Raw genomic sequence first — 17,500 nt, 5'->3', positions numbered from 1 at the left:
AGTATGATGTTCTTAATGAAGTGATCCATCTCAAACACGCTCAACAATTCCATTCGTATTCAATTCGTGAACGGGGCTCATTTTTAACCTTGAAATTCAAGGTCATCTGGCTGTTCATACAAGAAGTAGAAAAGCAACAAAGGAATAAATACGCAGAAAAGACAGATCTATGTTTGTCTTCTCTCAGCCTCGCCTTCACAAAAGCCCACAGAATCTCACTCCTACACACACACACACACACACACACACACACACACACACACACACACACACACACACTGAAAACCGAGTCTCGCCCCTCAGGATCTGAAACGTGCGTACACTCGACCTTGAATCTAACTGAAGAAAGAAGTAACACGGTGTCCAATCTTTCCTTTGATACATCTAATCCTCAGCGATGTTTACATCACCTCCGAATGACCAGGGCTTCAATAACGCCATGAACATAAAGATACCAGGAACGAGCAGAAACCACAGAGTCGTAAAGAAAAGGAATGCGAGATCAGGAGTGAATTACGGTTCTGAGATGGACCACACCTGCTTGGTGAGATCGTATCTCAGGTCCAGCTGCTGTTCTCCTGTTGTTGGAAATAATTTTACAAATCTTTCATATCAAATTCTCCACACAGATTTTTCCAGATGTAGCACTTTAAACCTAGCAACGAGGAGAAGCTAATCCAGCAAAAATATTGGAACACCTGACTGGAGACACACAACTGTAACGTCTTCAGGTGTAGTATGAAATTGTCCCTTTGCTTGAACCAGGAGATCCAAAACCTGTTCCATGCCCTTATATGAAGATATGCTTTACAAGAGGTTGGAAGATGTAAAGATCTCATGTTATAGAGCTCTAAACCCTATTGAGATGAATGTGAATGCCGACTACACCCAAGACCTTTTTACCTTCTTACCTACATCAGTACCTGACTTTACGAACTGGATGAACGAATCTCCACAAAATCTAGTGGAACATCTTCCCAGAAGAGCGAAGCTTATTATAAGATAAAATGGAGACTTAATGTTAAAAAAATATATATAATCTTACAGTTGATAGCACAAGGCTGCACGCACAGTCACAGGGAGCACCGACCTTCATAAGTCAGTGCGCTGAAAGACATCTTGCTGAGATGTTCCACAAAGTTTGTGACCAACATGACATTACAATTAGCCAATTAGAATAACCATCTGAACTGCACAGATACAGTGGGAACTTTTATAACATTCATTTAAAAAAGCCAAGAATAAAAAATGGTGGGGTGGAAAAAAACAAACACACACACACAGACACACACACACACACACACACACACACACACACACACACACACACACACACACACACACACACACACAATCTGTTATTCCCTTCAATTCACAATTGGCTCAGTACATGCTTCTAATGTGGAGGAAGGTGAGGTTTCATCTATCTGAGCCAGGCCTAATTTCGAACTAAAACAATTCAGATTTGGAGCAAAGGAATGAATAGAGGGAGGGAGTGAGGGATAAAAAGAAGCCAATAAAATGAAAAAAAAAAAATCATCAGGCCCATGGATGAAAAAAACAACAACAAAAAAAACACGCTTCCTCTTCTTTGCATTTATCCGAGTGGGTGCTTTGCTCGACTCGGTTCTATCCGAAGCTAATCTGATTTGCGCGAGTCTCCGAGTCTTGCATCGAAGCCGGTCGTTTTCGTGCAGCACCTTCACACCTTCATCATTCCCGAGGGTTTGATTACCTCGGTCCGGTAAAAATACATCAGGAAACGGCGAAAGCCAGGAGACCACGAGAGCACAAAAGGATGAGTGGAAGTGAAGGGAAGATCGAAGTACCTTTGTCCCAATAATGCGATTAACATTCTCTCTCTCTCTATCTCTCTCTCTCTCGCTCTCGCTCTCCTGGCTGAACTTAGGAAGAGATTTGTCCACTATGTTTTCACTGTTTTGAAAAGGAAATTCCATGAAATTGCAGGGTCTGATGGGAAAGTTCTACAGTTACGTTGGCTCGGTGCCTTAACCCTCCGAACGGTCAGCTGACAGAGGAAATGGAAAAGGCCTGGTGGTTATGATTCTCTACAAGAACAAATAAAAATCCCACGATCACCTTCGGAATATTCTCCTTGCACAGCAATGCAGCGCCTCCAGTGGTCTTCTAGAGCGTGTCCCGGAAGTCTTCTTTTCGAAGCGTGTCATGCACCTTCTGCGATTCGCGTCGGATCTCCTCAATGGTGTGAAAAACCCATTTGATCTTCATCTTCGGGGAGGAGGCGACATCAGCAGGAACAAATCTGTAGAGTAGGGTGGGTGCAGAAGCGAGATCGTGTTGTTTCCGGTGAGAAGCTCACGTGTGAGGGGGTCAGAATATCAGACGCGGTAGCGCACGTGGTCAAAACAGCACCAGTTGCACTGCTCCCGATGTGCACAGAGGGCGATGTGTTTTGGCACATGACTTGGTGCTCCCTGTGACTTTGCGTGCAGCCTTGTGCTGCCATCTGCTGGCGTGTTACAAAACTAGTCTCGAAACTTTTTTATGATTCCTCGTTCTTATACATACACTAGATGGACAAAGGTTTGTGGACACCTGACCATAGGTATGGTATGTGCACATTGTTTTAACATTCTCCATTTGCTGCTATAATAACCTCCACTCTTCTGGAAAGGTAGTGATGTAGGTGAGAAAGTGAGGAGGCCTGGGGTGCAATCATATGCGCCTGCAATTTTGTGGGAAAAGTTTGAGAAAGATGAACATCTGGGCGGAAAAGTCGTGTGTCCCAACACTTTTGGTCCTATCTATCTAATGTGTGTGGGGGTATGTGTGTGAGGTTAGCTGGACAGCTGTGAACCATCACCCGAGATTTCTAGCTGGATGTTTTGAGAAACCTTGTGACACGGCCAACATTTAGAGAGCTTCTGGCTTGCCAGCTGTTGGGTTCATTCTGGCAACGATCACGATTGATTGTGGTGCCTTTGTTAGCTGTTGGAGCTGGAAAGCCTCGTTCGTACGATCTACAACGGCACACGGTGATGAAAGTAACCACAAAAGCATACGGAATACAGGATATACAATACAGTACATGGACCTGGATCTCCTATTAAAAATGTAAATAACACCATATAAAATAGCACTGAACTTTATTACAAAAAAAAAAAAAACAGTACTAAGTCATGAAATGTGCTAATGAAATAATTATGAATATATTTACTATTTTAATTAATAATGAGGTAAATTAAAGACATTTCTTCAAACTGAAACGAAAAGCGCTCCAAATAAATAAAAATATTTACATACAAAATGAATAAAAAACAACACCCAGCACACGTTGTCAGTGATTTACCTCTAGAGGCCGCTCTCGTACTCATAAAACGCAACCCAGAAAAACTATCAGTATTTAATTTTGCTGATGGTTCCAGCAATCGACTATCGGTGCTGATTAATCTGCAAAACCAATAAATCGTCCGACCTCTTATTTGAAAAACTGGGCTACCACTTCTTCGGATTTCAGTCCACGTTGTCCACAAGGTTAAACTCCTAACGCGTTTTCGCTGGAGAAAAAAAAGGACGCAAGACCAAGGAAAATAGAGGAATATTTTCCAAACGATGTACAGCAAACTTTAAATGAAACACAAATTACATCCCAATTGCATCACATGCTAAAGGATACATGGCATTCATGCTAGGTCTGTGTAGACACCACAGTTTTCAGTGGTTAGAGCTCATAACACACACACACACACACACACACACACACACACACACACACACACACACACACAAACACATACACACACAAACACACACTTTTGGTTATGTAACAGGTTGTTTGCCAGAAACTCACCACAACCTCCTACAGTTTGACTGAACACACATGGATGCTGTCTTACATCACCCACAGACACGAAAATATCAAACCACGTGCCAGGAAACCATGTACATGTTTGACTAGAAACTCAACAAATCACCATAACTGGATCAGAAGTGTCGAAACAGCCACCAGATTCGGTTCATAACCCCGGCACACACTCGGCAAAAAGTCAAAAGTCTATTACAATAAATGAATAGTAATTTCTAGACTAACTTTATATGAGACAGTTCCCAAAATATACAGTCTTCCATCTCGTTTTCGAGAGCAGAACATATCCCATGCCTTTTGTTCTTGACTTTTAGCCCCTGAAGGTCTATTCCCTGTCACCAGCATACAAAGGAGCTAATATTATTACTCAGGGTTGCCGGGTTGCAGCAAAGATTCCAATCAAAATGCACCCCAAATAATGCATACAGATCAGCAAATCATTTGACAGGGTTGCCAGGTTGTAGCAAAAAGTCCAATCAAAATGTATCAAAAGAAACACACAAAATCTGAAACAAGCCCCATAAAATCCTGTCAATGTAAAAGATTTTTCAGATTTTCCATAGTACACAATGTGCTGCACATGAATTTCTGTGCTAGAAACATTACATGCTTTGTCATCGCATTACCAGTAGCTTTTTTTTTTTCTAATTGTTGCGAAAATCATGGTCTGTTCTGAAACCTTGGCTTCGTTTTGTTGAAATGTATTAGACAAATGCTTGTTCATATTGCTTACAGAAGTTATGCAAGTTTCTCCTGTACAGCAGCAAGGCCATTAGTCACCTCAGAGAGCCACTCAAGCATTTATTTGATCCCTTAGGCATCAAATAAAAGCAGGCTTTCTCTCTGATTGGCATCCAAGCATTGCATGTGATCCAAAATACAGCTGTATGACTTCATGTTGTTCAATATTGAGCATTACCGCATTGCTGCATTCCTTCCATATAGATTTGCATCAGATTTGAAACTAATTCTTGCCTACAAAAATGGATCAGTGCACGTCATGTAAAAGCTCGATTTGGCCCTGCACTGAGGGTTTCTCTCTGTACTGGCACCTAGGTGATGGAATTAATTTCTCCTGTCTGTCCAAACAGCAGAGTCGGTGACCGAATGAAAACAGAAGACCTTCCGTCTCGCCACGCACTTTCCTGAGCGTTATTTTTGTTGTGTTTATCTTCCAATCCCGTCTTGTACTACTGCACCTCCTCTCTAATACAGTTTCAGCTTACTCGTGACCCATCTGACATATGCTGTTCATGTAAATGAAACAGTGGCCTGGTCTTCAGTCTTCGTGATCCCTCACGTAATTTCCTGCGATTATCTGTAAAAGTCTCTGCATCATTATTAGCATTGAAAAGCAGCCTGGTTGAATGCATGGTGTGGGGATTTTGAAAGCCCTCGACTATGTTCGTAGATTTAGTTACATTGTATATTTAGTTCAACCTCAAAGAGCTGAACAGCGTCCAAAACCTGTAGCCAAGGGCAGCTTTCTCTTTTCTTGATATGGAGGTCCGTTCATACTGTATACGTGCCAGTACCTGTTTCCTGCTACGACACGTTCATCCAAGTTGTACGTGTTGCCTGAGCGTTGGAAATATATCTATATGGGCATGCTGAAGAAAGCCCGAGCCGGTCTTGTTGTCATGTGTAGGAGATATCACTGTAATTACAGACTATATGTACAAAATCAAAGGTGCTGAGCAATAAAGCTCCTGATGGGAAAATAAACTGCTTAATCACGAGAAACGTAACACAAGCATAAACACGTCCGATGCCAAAGGGAGCACCGTGTGACAGACGGCTTTCTTTAACTCTTTGTGATGAAAAAAAACCTGCTACGTGGATTTGTATAGCATTTGCATGCATGTGGTTCTTATATTATCTAACTATCGGGGCCATAGGGCATCCACGTGAGCAGAGTGTAGATGCGGTGTGTTATAAAGTGGAATACCGATAGCTAGGTTGGATCGTACTTGCCCAAACCTATCACTACATGTGAAATTGTACTGAACTTTATTATAAAAATAAAAAAAAATCAGTACTGAATCAAATCAGAAATAAATATGAATATTCTAATTATATTAGTAAATACTGAGGAAAATAAAAGACGGACATTTGAACTAAAAAAAGTCGCATTAAAAATGCATCCAAAATGAATAAAAAAAGACACACAGCGGGTGGCATCCATGACTCGTCTCTAGCGAGCGCTCTCGTATTGTATAACGCGACCCGGAAAAACTATCGGGATGGATTTTTGCAGAGAGTTCCAGCAATCAACTATCGGTAGTCTTGCAATAAATCGTAAAACTCGATTATGTTTTTTGAGTCACGGATTCACGAATTTCCATGGATTTCAAGAAATATATGGAATTTTAATTTGAAGGATGCGGGAGGCTTTTCGAGTTCTTCTGCTCCTCGGCTAGCCAGTTCTCATTGCCTGATTAACACGTCCCGTTCACGTGAACGCATGACTGCTCTGTGTAGTTACGAACTGCAAGGTGTTAACTACACCGCATTCCCTGAAGCCGAGCCTTTGTAACGTCCAAGTTGTATAATTAATGCCTTGGAGGACAAAAGACACCAACATGACCCGAGCAGAAAACAAAAGACTATAAATGGTATGTACAGATGGATAGGCAGAGAGAGGAAGAAAGACACCATGTGATCTATCTGTCATACCACACAAGGCAGGATTTCAGGACCCCGTAAGCCCTGTGGGAGAATCATAACCCCTAAATATCTGGGCGTGGTGAAGATCTTCATTCAGAAGGATTCCTGTAGACCAGGAGAGCACTACAGAGAGTGATCGCTGCATTTTAATACATGATAAAAGAACGTTGCTAGTGCCAGATGGTTCACTAAAACTGGACAGGTGGAAAACAAAATAGGAAACATCTTAACATTACTTGCCTCCAGAGTTATAACCAATAGGGGATAGAAGACATACTAGGAATAACACGTCGTACCAAACTGGAGCAGAATTTTACTATTCATTTTTCTGACATGAGATACGACCTTCTACAGAGCGTACGAGAGGAAAAGCCTCGAATTATGCAATTTTTATTCCGCCATTGTTTCTCCTTCAGAGGGAAAAGTCACAGCGAATCAATACAAAGTTATTCTGACAGAACACACAAAGGAAACGAGCTCTGAAAATGTTGCTGTTCGTTTGTTCCTCCAGTACAGGTCCAGAGACGTGTAATAGCTGAACCAAGGTCCAATGAAGGTGTTCTGGCAGCTTGTGATGGTCCGACACCTTACTAACAAACTAAAATCTGCTTTTTCCTCTCATTTGGGTTCCATTTGCAGGTGGGCGAAGGGTCTGTAAAGCTTTTTACGATCGATATGCTGGTAAACAACTTCATATTACATTTAGAAAAAAACAGGAATTCCTAATTATCATTTATTATAATGTTAAACCTGATCTTTGGAACATTTCCACGACTATGCGGTTCTTCACCAAACTGTTACCACAAAACTGGAGGCTCTCAACATCTTTGATCTTGATTTCCCCTGTGCACTAATCCAGCTCCGGCTCCAGCTGATCTCCTCCACAGATCTCCTGCTAAACCCTATTGAACACCTTTGGTATGGATCAGTACCTGACTTCACTACCTGGATGAATGGATCTCCACAAGCACTCCAACATCTAGTGGAACATCTAAGAAGAGTGGAGATTATTGTAAGAGCCAATTGGAACTAAATCTGGAATCTTATGAAAAGAAGTCCACAAGATTTTGTCCATAGATTGTAGTTAGCTATGATGTTCTGCCTACGAATGCTACGGCTATGTTTTTTTTTTTTTGTTTCTTCAAAAATCGTTGACTAGTACAACGGCGTTTTAGTGCCACCTTAAATAAAATTAATTGATGATGATTACGGGATTGAAATGGTAGCAATACGAGAATAAAGTCGTAATATTTAGAGAATAAAGTCGTAGCAATACGAGGTTAAATCGCTAATATTTTTCAGGAAAAATCTGAATTGCGAGAAACGTTTCCCTGTTTTCCATAAAACAGATGTTGAGGATTCGGCTAAAAGTTTCGGATTTAACTCCTCCTTCAACTCTGCATCGGCACGAAGTTATCATAAGTAAACGGACACTGCGGCGGTTCTGTAGGAAATTTTATTTAACTAATTAATTTAAATACTTAATTTATTCATAAGGAAAAAAAACAAACAAACATTGAGGAAATCGATCGTAGAAACGTCCTTTCAAATGTCTTTCTGAGAGAATGAGTGGAAGTGAAACTTCATTCAGAGTTAAAAACGCAGCTACTTTGCCTTCCTGTCGTTCTTTCTCTTTCTCTGTTGCCGTAAATTGGGTACATACTACGAAAAAACTAAACGCTATTCGACGATCAATACGCGTAATTATGCGTTAGCACGTTCGCCCGTATCTGCACGGCTAACTAGGGGTGAAATCAAATTCTTCTAGGTTTCAGTCAGCACGCTGCGTAGCATCATCTGTAACAACCCTACTGAAAGATATTATTCAGACCGCGGGTAAACAAACGCGGACAATAAAGAAGCTTAATGTCACACAGCAGCTCCATGACGTCAAGGAGAGGTAAATGTCTGGGGGAGGTGATGAGTTACCTGAGAACATAATTGCAATCAGGTCTCTGTGATGTGACGAGAAGACGGTTTGGTTCTTCAGATACATGTTTTTAACATGATTCGGATTGTTTGGATTTCCCATTCAACATTTGGTCTCAATTTGCAAGTTCTAATAATACAATTTGTGGCACTAATATAGATGAGAAGGTGTCAAAAGTGTGCAATAGATCTTCCACAACTTACAAACCCTTGTAAACCATATTTTCATGGATCTAGCTTTGTGAACAGGACAGCATTGTTATGCTGGAGCAATTTTGGGTCTCCTAGATCGAACATTTTCATGCTTTCAACCACAAAAAGAACTTGTGCGATTCGAGGAGGAACCACATATGGCTGGAAAATTGGTGCAACCCAGATGAGTCTGGTTCCTCTCAAGGTTTCTTCCTTATGCATCTCAGGAAGTTTTTCTTTGCCACAAGCTGCTTATAGACAATGTTCAGAAAGTGCAGTACAAATAAACATGAATTCAATTGAAAATTCAGGTTCCCCAATGCCATAATTCTTTTGGAGGAAACCGGAGAACCCAGTGGAAACCAGCACTGAAAATGTTTAGGAAGTCTTCATTTGACTAGACAATCCACTCCATTGTATCCTAAGACGTGCAGTCATACACTTTTTGGAAAAAAGTATGATTCCCAGAATTCTGATTCCCAGAATTTCCAAGTGCAACCTCTCCGACTCGGAATTCTAATCAGGTTCACCTGTTCGTCATATTCGTCCGTTCATGCTTTTGAAAACATTTTTTTTTTGCTTCTCATTCCATTTTTTTCCACATTGTGTTTTCATTGTAAAGCAACAACAACAAAAAAACGTGTTTACTGTAACTTGGGTATGTCCCGGCTAGCCGACGCCTTCTGCAAACATCTAATCAGAAACATATTCGCATTGGATTTTTTTGGTTGGTCTTAGCAGAGAGTCGTGTACGCTTCGATCTTCGTCACTGAAATGCTCCCGAGCTTTTCAGTCTGGACCCCTCAGTCAGGCTGCGGAATTGCATTTCGCTCTGAAATGAATAACAGGAATGAGACTCGCAGCATCCATGCAAGCACCAGGATCCTTTGATCGGTGTGAAAGTAATGTATTTTCCAAGAAACCGTGCCGGTCGGCGTCTTTAACACTGTTCAATATAATCAGGAGAACAGCTTTCCTTCTTTCCATGATTTTTAGAAAACTTTATACCTTTACTGTACCTAAATATTTCATATTTGGCAAATAATTACTCATAGTAGGAATTTTCAGGCTACTTCTCTAAAAATGTCATGCTTAGTCACATAAAAAAACGTTTTTAATGTCACGTGTTTAATCTTGTAGATAAGGAGATCCATGTAACGCCTAGATCAAATTCTTTCAATAAAACCCATGAGCTAGAAGTGGCACCACACAATGGAGAAGTGATAAGATAATATTATCCAGCATCGAATCCTGTTCGCGGGGATTTTCATTGGGAGTGACGACCATGGACAGGATTAGAAACGAGTTTAGTAGAGGGACAGCGCATGAAGGACGTTTTGTAGACAAGCTGAAGGACACAGACACAGACCGACATGAACCAACACATACGATCATGCACAAACATTAACGGACCGTGAGTGTGTGGAGGTGAGGGGCTTAAATAGGAGATAGGATGAGTGAGTGAATGAGAGTCAGGTGTGTGTGATCAGCATGACTGCGACGAGCTCGCCCGCATGGGAGAAGAAGCAGGGTGCTTCGGGGAATGCCACTGCCGAAGGGGGCGTGGCAGGGGGATTCCTCACATAACCGACGTTAAGTGGCAAATTTGCCCCCCCACATGTGCTCAAGATATTACATAAAGCTTTTTTTTTACATCTATGAAGAGCATCTTAAAGGTTATTATTAGATAATAATAACAATCATTGGAGGACATAATTTCTTTCCCTAATCGAGTAAATCGCTTGCACACCTCCATCCTGTTTCCTCTGCTGAACCCGAGCCTGTAGTCGATTCTGCCATGGAGTCTGACCATCTAAGTGCTCGAGACTGAGCGCACAATTTCTTCAATTTTGATTAATATTATTTTATTAATAAAGCATAAAGAATAGAGAGTATAAAGTCCACCCCCATGGTTCTGGCATCCCTGCCAAAGGTCCACGGAATAAACACCATCCATTTTCTGCCTACAAAAAGCTCAAGATGAGAACTGACCATTACAGAAGTGCTCTTACACCAACTTTACAGCTTCACACAAACTCATTCTTATCTCATTTCAGGAAAAAAAAAAAGCATGTTGAAGGTGAAGGTTAAGCGATCTAGGGGTAACTGTAGGGTGTCTTTAAAACACACACACACACACACACACACACACACACACACAGATTAACCTCTGTACACAAGCCTTCCAGAAATGATAGTGACACACACACACACACACACACACACACACACACACACACACACAGATTAACCTCTGACCACAAGGCTTCCAGAAATGATAGTGAGTGATGATGTAATAAACTGTGGTCAGAATTCATTACCAAAACCCTGAACCTGAATGTGCTGCTAAAGCATAAAGCGAGTTGCCAGTTTATTAGGTACGTCTCGATAAATAGATAGATAGATAGATAGATAGATAGATAGATAGATAGATAGATAGATAGATAGATAGATAGATAGATAGATAGATAGATAGATAGATAGACTAAAGATAGATGGATAAATTGATAAACAGAAATAAATAGATATAGATAGATAAACAGACAGACAGACAGGCAGACAGACAGACAGAAATAGAAATAGCCTCGTAAAACTGAAATATCCAGACGTCCACAGCGCTGTGGTCAGAGTCCGACCTGCTGTGATGATACAGTTGTTCCAGCACCACAGTGAATCAAATTACTGCCATGTCAGTGCCACGGATGTGCTGTGAAGGTGCACTATTCAAATAATATCTGTTCAGTGGCCTTGTAGTGTGCATCAGAATACAGCAGATCTTTCACTTTAATCCATCTTGCTGAAACAGGTTTGGGTCTCCTAGTTCAAGTGGAGGGAAAATGTCATGCTTTCATCCAAAGACATCCATCAACTTTGTGGCTTGGATAGGAACCACAAACAGCTGAAAAAGCCGGGTGTCCCAATACTTTTTCACCATAAAGTGTATTATATGTGTTTTATTTTAATGTCATGTTCTGTAACAGATCTCAACAATACCCCTTTTAAGACTGTTAAATGTTCTGCACAGACAAAACTATTATTACTATGATTATTAAAAGAATAAGAATAAATAAGAATAAATAGCTATGTTTTCTTGTATTAAGGGACATGAGTCGTTTGGGAGTCGACTCTCTGTTTTAAACCGAGCCAATTCAGTAGGAAGGCAGCCCCTCCCTTCGGCGTTTGACCTCAAAAAGCACTGCTTGGGTGGAAGGCCAGAGAGAGTAAGAGGCCGAATCCTAAATAAAATCTACCTCCCTGCTTGAGTACACTACTCAGGTAGAGAAACAACAGCACTCCGTAGTGCCCTAGTGACGTTGCGAAAAAGGGAGTCGTTTAGGAATGAACCGAGTCATCGCTCGCTTGCTTGCGTGCACGCCTAGTTGCGTAATCCTGATCTACGGCGTCCTGCGTGGGATATAATACAGGGGGTAAAAAGCGTTTCGCTACTTCTGACTGTCCGGCGCACCCTGATATACAGGGCAGTGTTGTCCTGCGACACATATATTATCATATATATATATATATATATATATATATATATATATATATATATATATATATATATATATATATATATATATATATAGAGAGAGAGAGAGAGAGAGAGAGAGAGAGAGAGAGAGAGAGAGAGTGCTTCCATATACATGCATATATAGATGTTATTTATATTATAACGTTGTAAATATTTTCGCATCCTGTTATTTCTCTAAAAAAAAATAAAAAAACATGCTGCAGTCTGCTGCATAAAGTTGTGCATACTAGTTAATTAAGTTAATGACACTGTTAATGACCTCCTGAGGACCACGAGAATATGCCTGAGGTCCATGTGCACGCAGGAGAACTTGCAAAAAAAAAAAAAAAAAACCCAAGCATGAAAACAGTCCTATGTGAACATCCTCCATGGCTGAAAAGTCTCTCCGAGCAGCTTCTCCTCTGCGAAACTGACACCTCCAACACCACCATCTCCACCACCATCTCCTTCACTTCCAACCACATCCGCTCTCTGAACCAGAAGTCACACACACGCTACGGAGTGTGCACAAAAAAACAAGCCATGAACTAAAACTACAGTAGCAAGTGATATAACACACCAATTGCACACGCACGCACGCATACACACACACACACACACACACACACATACGCGCGCGCCATGAACGAGCAGCGCGTTCAACCTGCGTCTAATCTTGCTTTCTGTTTAATCGCTCGAGCTTTGACAAGCCCTGAAACGGAAGCCGTGTGACTCACCTCCAAAGCCTGCGGAATTAAAACGGGTCCAAAAAAACCCAAACAGAAGTGTCCTCGGTGTGTCCCCTGTCCCGAGGAGTCCACGATCCGAGGGACCGCGGTGTCCTGGAACGACCCTGCGGCGTGAGAGAGAGTCAGGGCCGGTCAGGTCGAACAGCGAGCCGGGCGAAGCCGCGCGCACACACTTACACTTACACTCACACACACACACACACACACACACACACACACACACACACACACACACTCACACTCACACACACTCACCAGTGCAGCTCTCGGTTTCGATCGCTATGAGGAATCAGAGAGCAGTGTTTTTCTCTTTCTTTCTTTCTTTCTTTCTTTCTTTCTTTCTTTCTTTCTTTCTTTCTTTCTTTCTTTCTTTCTTTCTTTCTTTCTTTCTTTCTTTCTTTCTTTCTTTCCATCAATTTTGTCTTTATTTACATTTCTTCTCTTTTTCATATATTTTTTTTACTGATTAACTTTTCTCTTTTCTTTCTTTCTTTCTTTCTTTCTTTCTTTCTTTCTTTCTTTCTTTCTTTCTTTCTTTCTTTCTTTCTTTCTTGCCTTTATTTAAATGTTCTTCTTTTTGTATATCTCTTTTTTTTAATGATTCACTTTTCTTTTCCATTTTCCCTTCCTTTCTGTATGTCTTTCCATCCATTTTGCCTTTATTTACATTTCTTTTCTTTTTCATCTCTTTCTTTACTGATTCACTTTTCTCCCTTTTTTTTCTTTTGCATTTTCTTTCTTTCTTTCTTTCTTTCTTTCTTTCTTTCTTTCTTTCTTTCTTTCTTTCTTTCTTTCTTTCTTTCTTTCTTTCTGTTTATTTATGTATTTATTTTTACATATTTATTTGTATGTATTTATTATTATTATTATTATTATTATTATTATTATTATTATTATTATTATTATAAGAAGCTTCTTTTTTTTTATCAGGTTTGTATGGTATCACTGTAAGTGTGCAGTATATCAGCACGACTCCTCAACAGCCTGGACTTTGTCAAAGGAATGAGGACAGAAAGATCGAAATAAAGTAAACACTCGCCAAAATACGAGGAAAGTGTTTTCTCATATCAACACCTTTTTCTGAAAATGCAATAAAAATGCACTTATTTAACTAATGAGCAAATCTGTAACATTAAATATACTTTTAGATTCTAAACGAAATCCTGTCCCAGTTTTGACCTTCATATATTTAGAAGATCCTTTATTACATGCAGTGGTTGTATTGTTTCGTGTTTTCTTTTTGCAGATGATTGACCCTGGTTAGTGAACTACGGTCTGAAGTGTTGCATCAGAAAGCCAGGCAGAAGAACGTGTGCCAAAAAACTAGGGAATAAGGTCCACTTTATGATTGAACAGCTCGGGATATGGAGGGAGATTCAGCTGAAGGGTCTGTAAAGTGTTTCGGTCATTCAGAATAGTATAGTAGAATAAAACTCCCCCAGGCATCCCACTGAAACGGTTACCACAGCAGAGTTAGGAAGATCTTCAGAGAATCTTTATTCAGTGTGATCTAGGCAGTTGGAGATCTCCACTAGATTCCACAAAGGATCCATTCATTCAAGAAACCGACTCACATTCTGATTTAATAAAAAATTGCAGATCGTTTAGGATTTGCACCAGTAAACTTGGAGAAAAGATGCACAGGAAGAAATATTTAAGGAGAAATGGAGGACCTGGAGAACCTGGTGCACCTGCGACGATGAGTTGGGAATCTAAAAGTTCTTAGGAGTCTGGACCAAGGATACGGAGACAAGGTCAGAGACAATGCAGCTCGATGCTAGAATAAGATGAAGAGCGTGAAGAAAACGTGAGTGGACAGGATGCTTGGAATGGCATCAATGTCCAAAAGCAAACAGACACTGGACAGGTTCTAACAAGCAGCATCATGCAGGACTCATTATCTACCATGGCAATGGAGAAACAAGAACAGGAAACATCGACCGAATAAGGAAATTGTCCTCTGGGGGTGGTGTCGGTGATGGTATATTCACACACACACACACACACACACACACACACACACACACACACACACACACACACACACACACACACACACACACACACACACACACACATTTCAGCTATCGTATTATATTTTAATTTAGAATGGCATATCTCCAGGGCTCCTGGTTTGATCCTGAGCCCCTGTCTGTGTGTTCTTTCATATTTTCTCCCCATGTGGTTTCCTAAAGGTTCTCCGGTTTCCCCAAACCGTTCTAAGAACATGCTGGTAGGTGGATTAGCTGCTGTGAAATTGGCCCTAAGTGTGAATTAATGCTTTTGCAGGAAAACCTACAAATCCAAATAAACATTATGAAGCTTACGCCACATTCAGAGATGGTCATGTGACACCGGGGAATATTTTGCACGTCGGGAAATATTTCCAGTCATGGAGCTTCTCGTGCTTCCAGATTGACCTACTTGAAATGTTTTCCCCACTCGAGCACATAGATAATGGCCTTCTCTGTTTTTCTCTGTGACTGAAATGCTTTGAAGCTTGTAGGAAGCATGGGATAAGCAGGTCATGTGAAGATGCAAGTGGGTAATAAACTGAGATGTGACAAGAGATAATATTCTAGATCCAGAAAGTATAAAGTGCACGATAATACACACACACACACACACACACACACACACACACACACACACACACACACACACACTTGACTCGCTCTCAGCTTGCTAATGATGACTCCAGTTGGGTTTGTTTTTATTCTCATATCTGATATATTAATGACCAAATCTACGATCGTCTTCTTCTTCTTCTCACGTTAGGGGTCGTCACAGCAGATCTATCATCTTATTTTGTCTTCTACCTCTTTCAAACCACCTGCTTGTCTTCTCACCACATCGATAAACCTCTTGCTTGGCCATTCTCTTTTTCTCCTGCCTGGCATCTCCATCCTCAGGGTTCTTCAGCAGATATACCCCATGTCCCTCCTCTGCACATGTCCAAACCATCAGAATCGGGCCCTCGTCTAATGATCAAATCTATGATAATAATAATAATTTTTTGCTCGTTTTGTTTGTATAGCGTCCTTCTTACACTCAAGGTCATTCGGACAATTACTTTAACTTTTCCTTCTGTAAGCTGTGCTCATATTCAAGGGTGAGAAATAAAATTAGCCTCAAAATATATTGAAAATAATGATCTCAAATGTGATGCAATGCTTCCTGATGCCACCTTATTCATCACTGAACGTTGACGTGGAACGGTGTGGAATCTCCAGGTGAGTTCCTGATATCTCTTCCATTATAGCAGCTATAAATGGTTCAGTAAAATTAGACAAAAAGCCAATAAAATTGGAAAGAATTAGGTTTCAGATGAGAAAACGTGAACTTGAATGGATAATCAGCTGAATTCGTTTGGATAGCACTTTTTTAAAATCCCAATCAAATTTAATTGTGGTGAAGGAAAAACTCCCTGAGAGTTCATAAGGAAGAAACCTTGAGAGGAACCAACATTCTCAACTCCAGATATTCATTCATTATAGTTCCATCATGATGGAGGCTCAGGTGCAGAACTGTTTATAATAATTACAGCCCAAATCCACCTTAAATAGAACCATCCACAGTAATCTCATTTATCTTCAGGCTGTTCATGGACACCCCGTCTCAGCAGCAGTGTGTGGTTTCCAAAGTATGAGAACTCCATGCAGAAGAGGACAGGATATAACAGAAGCAGTCAGGAGAAGCACAGGTGTCTCAGAAGAAGTTCATGAATCAGCAGGAGTAGCAAGTAACAGCTTTAGATCAGTCGACGTGACGGCGTGACTTTTATGTGGAATATTTTTGGTGATTTTCCTGTTGTTCCATTGTTCTTTTTCATCATCTCTGATCTGCCCTGCTTGATCTAAACAACAGGCATCCGGATCATTCCTACTGCGGACACATTCCACTTTACGGAGGACAATAGAATAACGGTGATGTCGTGTGCTGGTTGTACAGTGATGTAGTGGATGTAGACGTGACGTCATTCACAGAGATTTGCATTAAAACACGGCGCAGTTGAGTTCTTACATTTTGTGTTGTGTTTCATTGTGATTAAATGCGTTTAATTCTTGTTGGTCGAATGGCGGCACAACAGAGCAAGAACTATGGTAGAAGCAATTATTATACAGGCTATAAAATAGTTATGTAGGTTATGAACTAGTTATAAAGTGGTTAAGAGGGTTATAAAGTGGTTATAAAGGATATAAATGGCTATAAAGATTATGAAATGGTTGCAAATGTTTGTTATCAATGTTATAGTACAGTACAGGGTATTATTATACAGGTTATAAAATGGTTATGAAGGTTATGAAGCGTTTATGAAGTGTTATAACCTGGTAAGGAATGTTTTAAGAGGGTTACAAAAGTGGTTATGAACTGGTTGTGAAGGTTTGAAAGTTTTTATAAAAATTATAAAGTGGTTATGAATGTTATAAAACAGTTATTAAGGTTAGAAATTGGTTATAAAGGTTATACAATTCTAATTAAGGTTATAAACTGGTTATGAATGTTAAAAGGTTTTAAGAAGATTATAAAGTGGTTGTGAAGGTTTCAAATTGGTTGAGAAGGTTATAAAGTGTAAACGAGCGTTATAATGTGGTTATGAAGGTT

General features: G+C 40.3%; 2 protein-coding genes across 7 annotated transcripts in view; one reads left to right on the top strand and one right to left on the bottom strand.

Moving 5' to 3' along the window:
• Positions 1–13,173, bottom strand: part of thrb (thyroid hormone receptor beta) — a 68,912-nt gene extending 55,739 nt beyond the window's left edge. For 2 of the 6 annotated variants that reach the window (XM_083543340.1, XM_083543339.1), the window contains exon 1: positions 12,884–13,136. The gene's annotated coding sequence lies outside the window, so the exon portion shown is untranslated. Of the gene's footprint in view, positions 1–12,883 lie in introns of all 6 variants that reach the window. The other 4 variants (XM_083543342.1, XM_083543337.1, XM_083543341.1 and 1 more) reach the window with 4 other exon arrangements.
• The window catches only part of LOC310727135 (V-type proton ATPase subunit C 1-A-like), a 207,806-nt gene that overhangs the window by 16,629 nt on the left and 173,677 nt on the right, over positions 1–17,500 (top strand). The window lies entirely within an intron of this gene.

Source organism: Silurus aristotelis (assembly GCF_946808225.1).
Source record: "Silurus aristotelis genome assembly, chromosome: 6".
NCBI lineage: Eukaryota > Metazoa > Chordata > Actinopteri > Siluriformes > Siluridae > Silurus > Silurus aristotelis.
The sequence above is the reverse complement of the archived record's forward strand: the minus strand, read 5'-3'. Positions and strand labels throughout refer to the sequence as shown.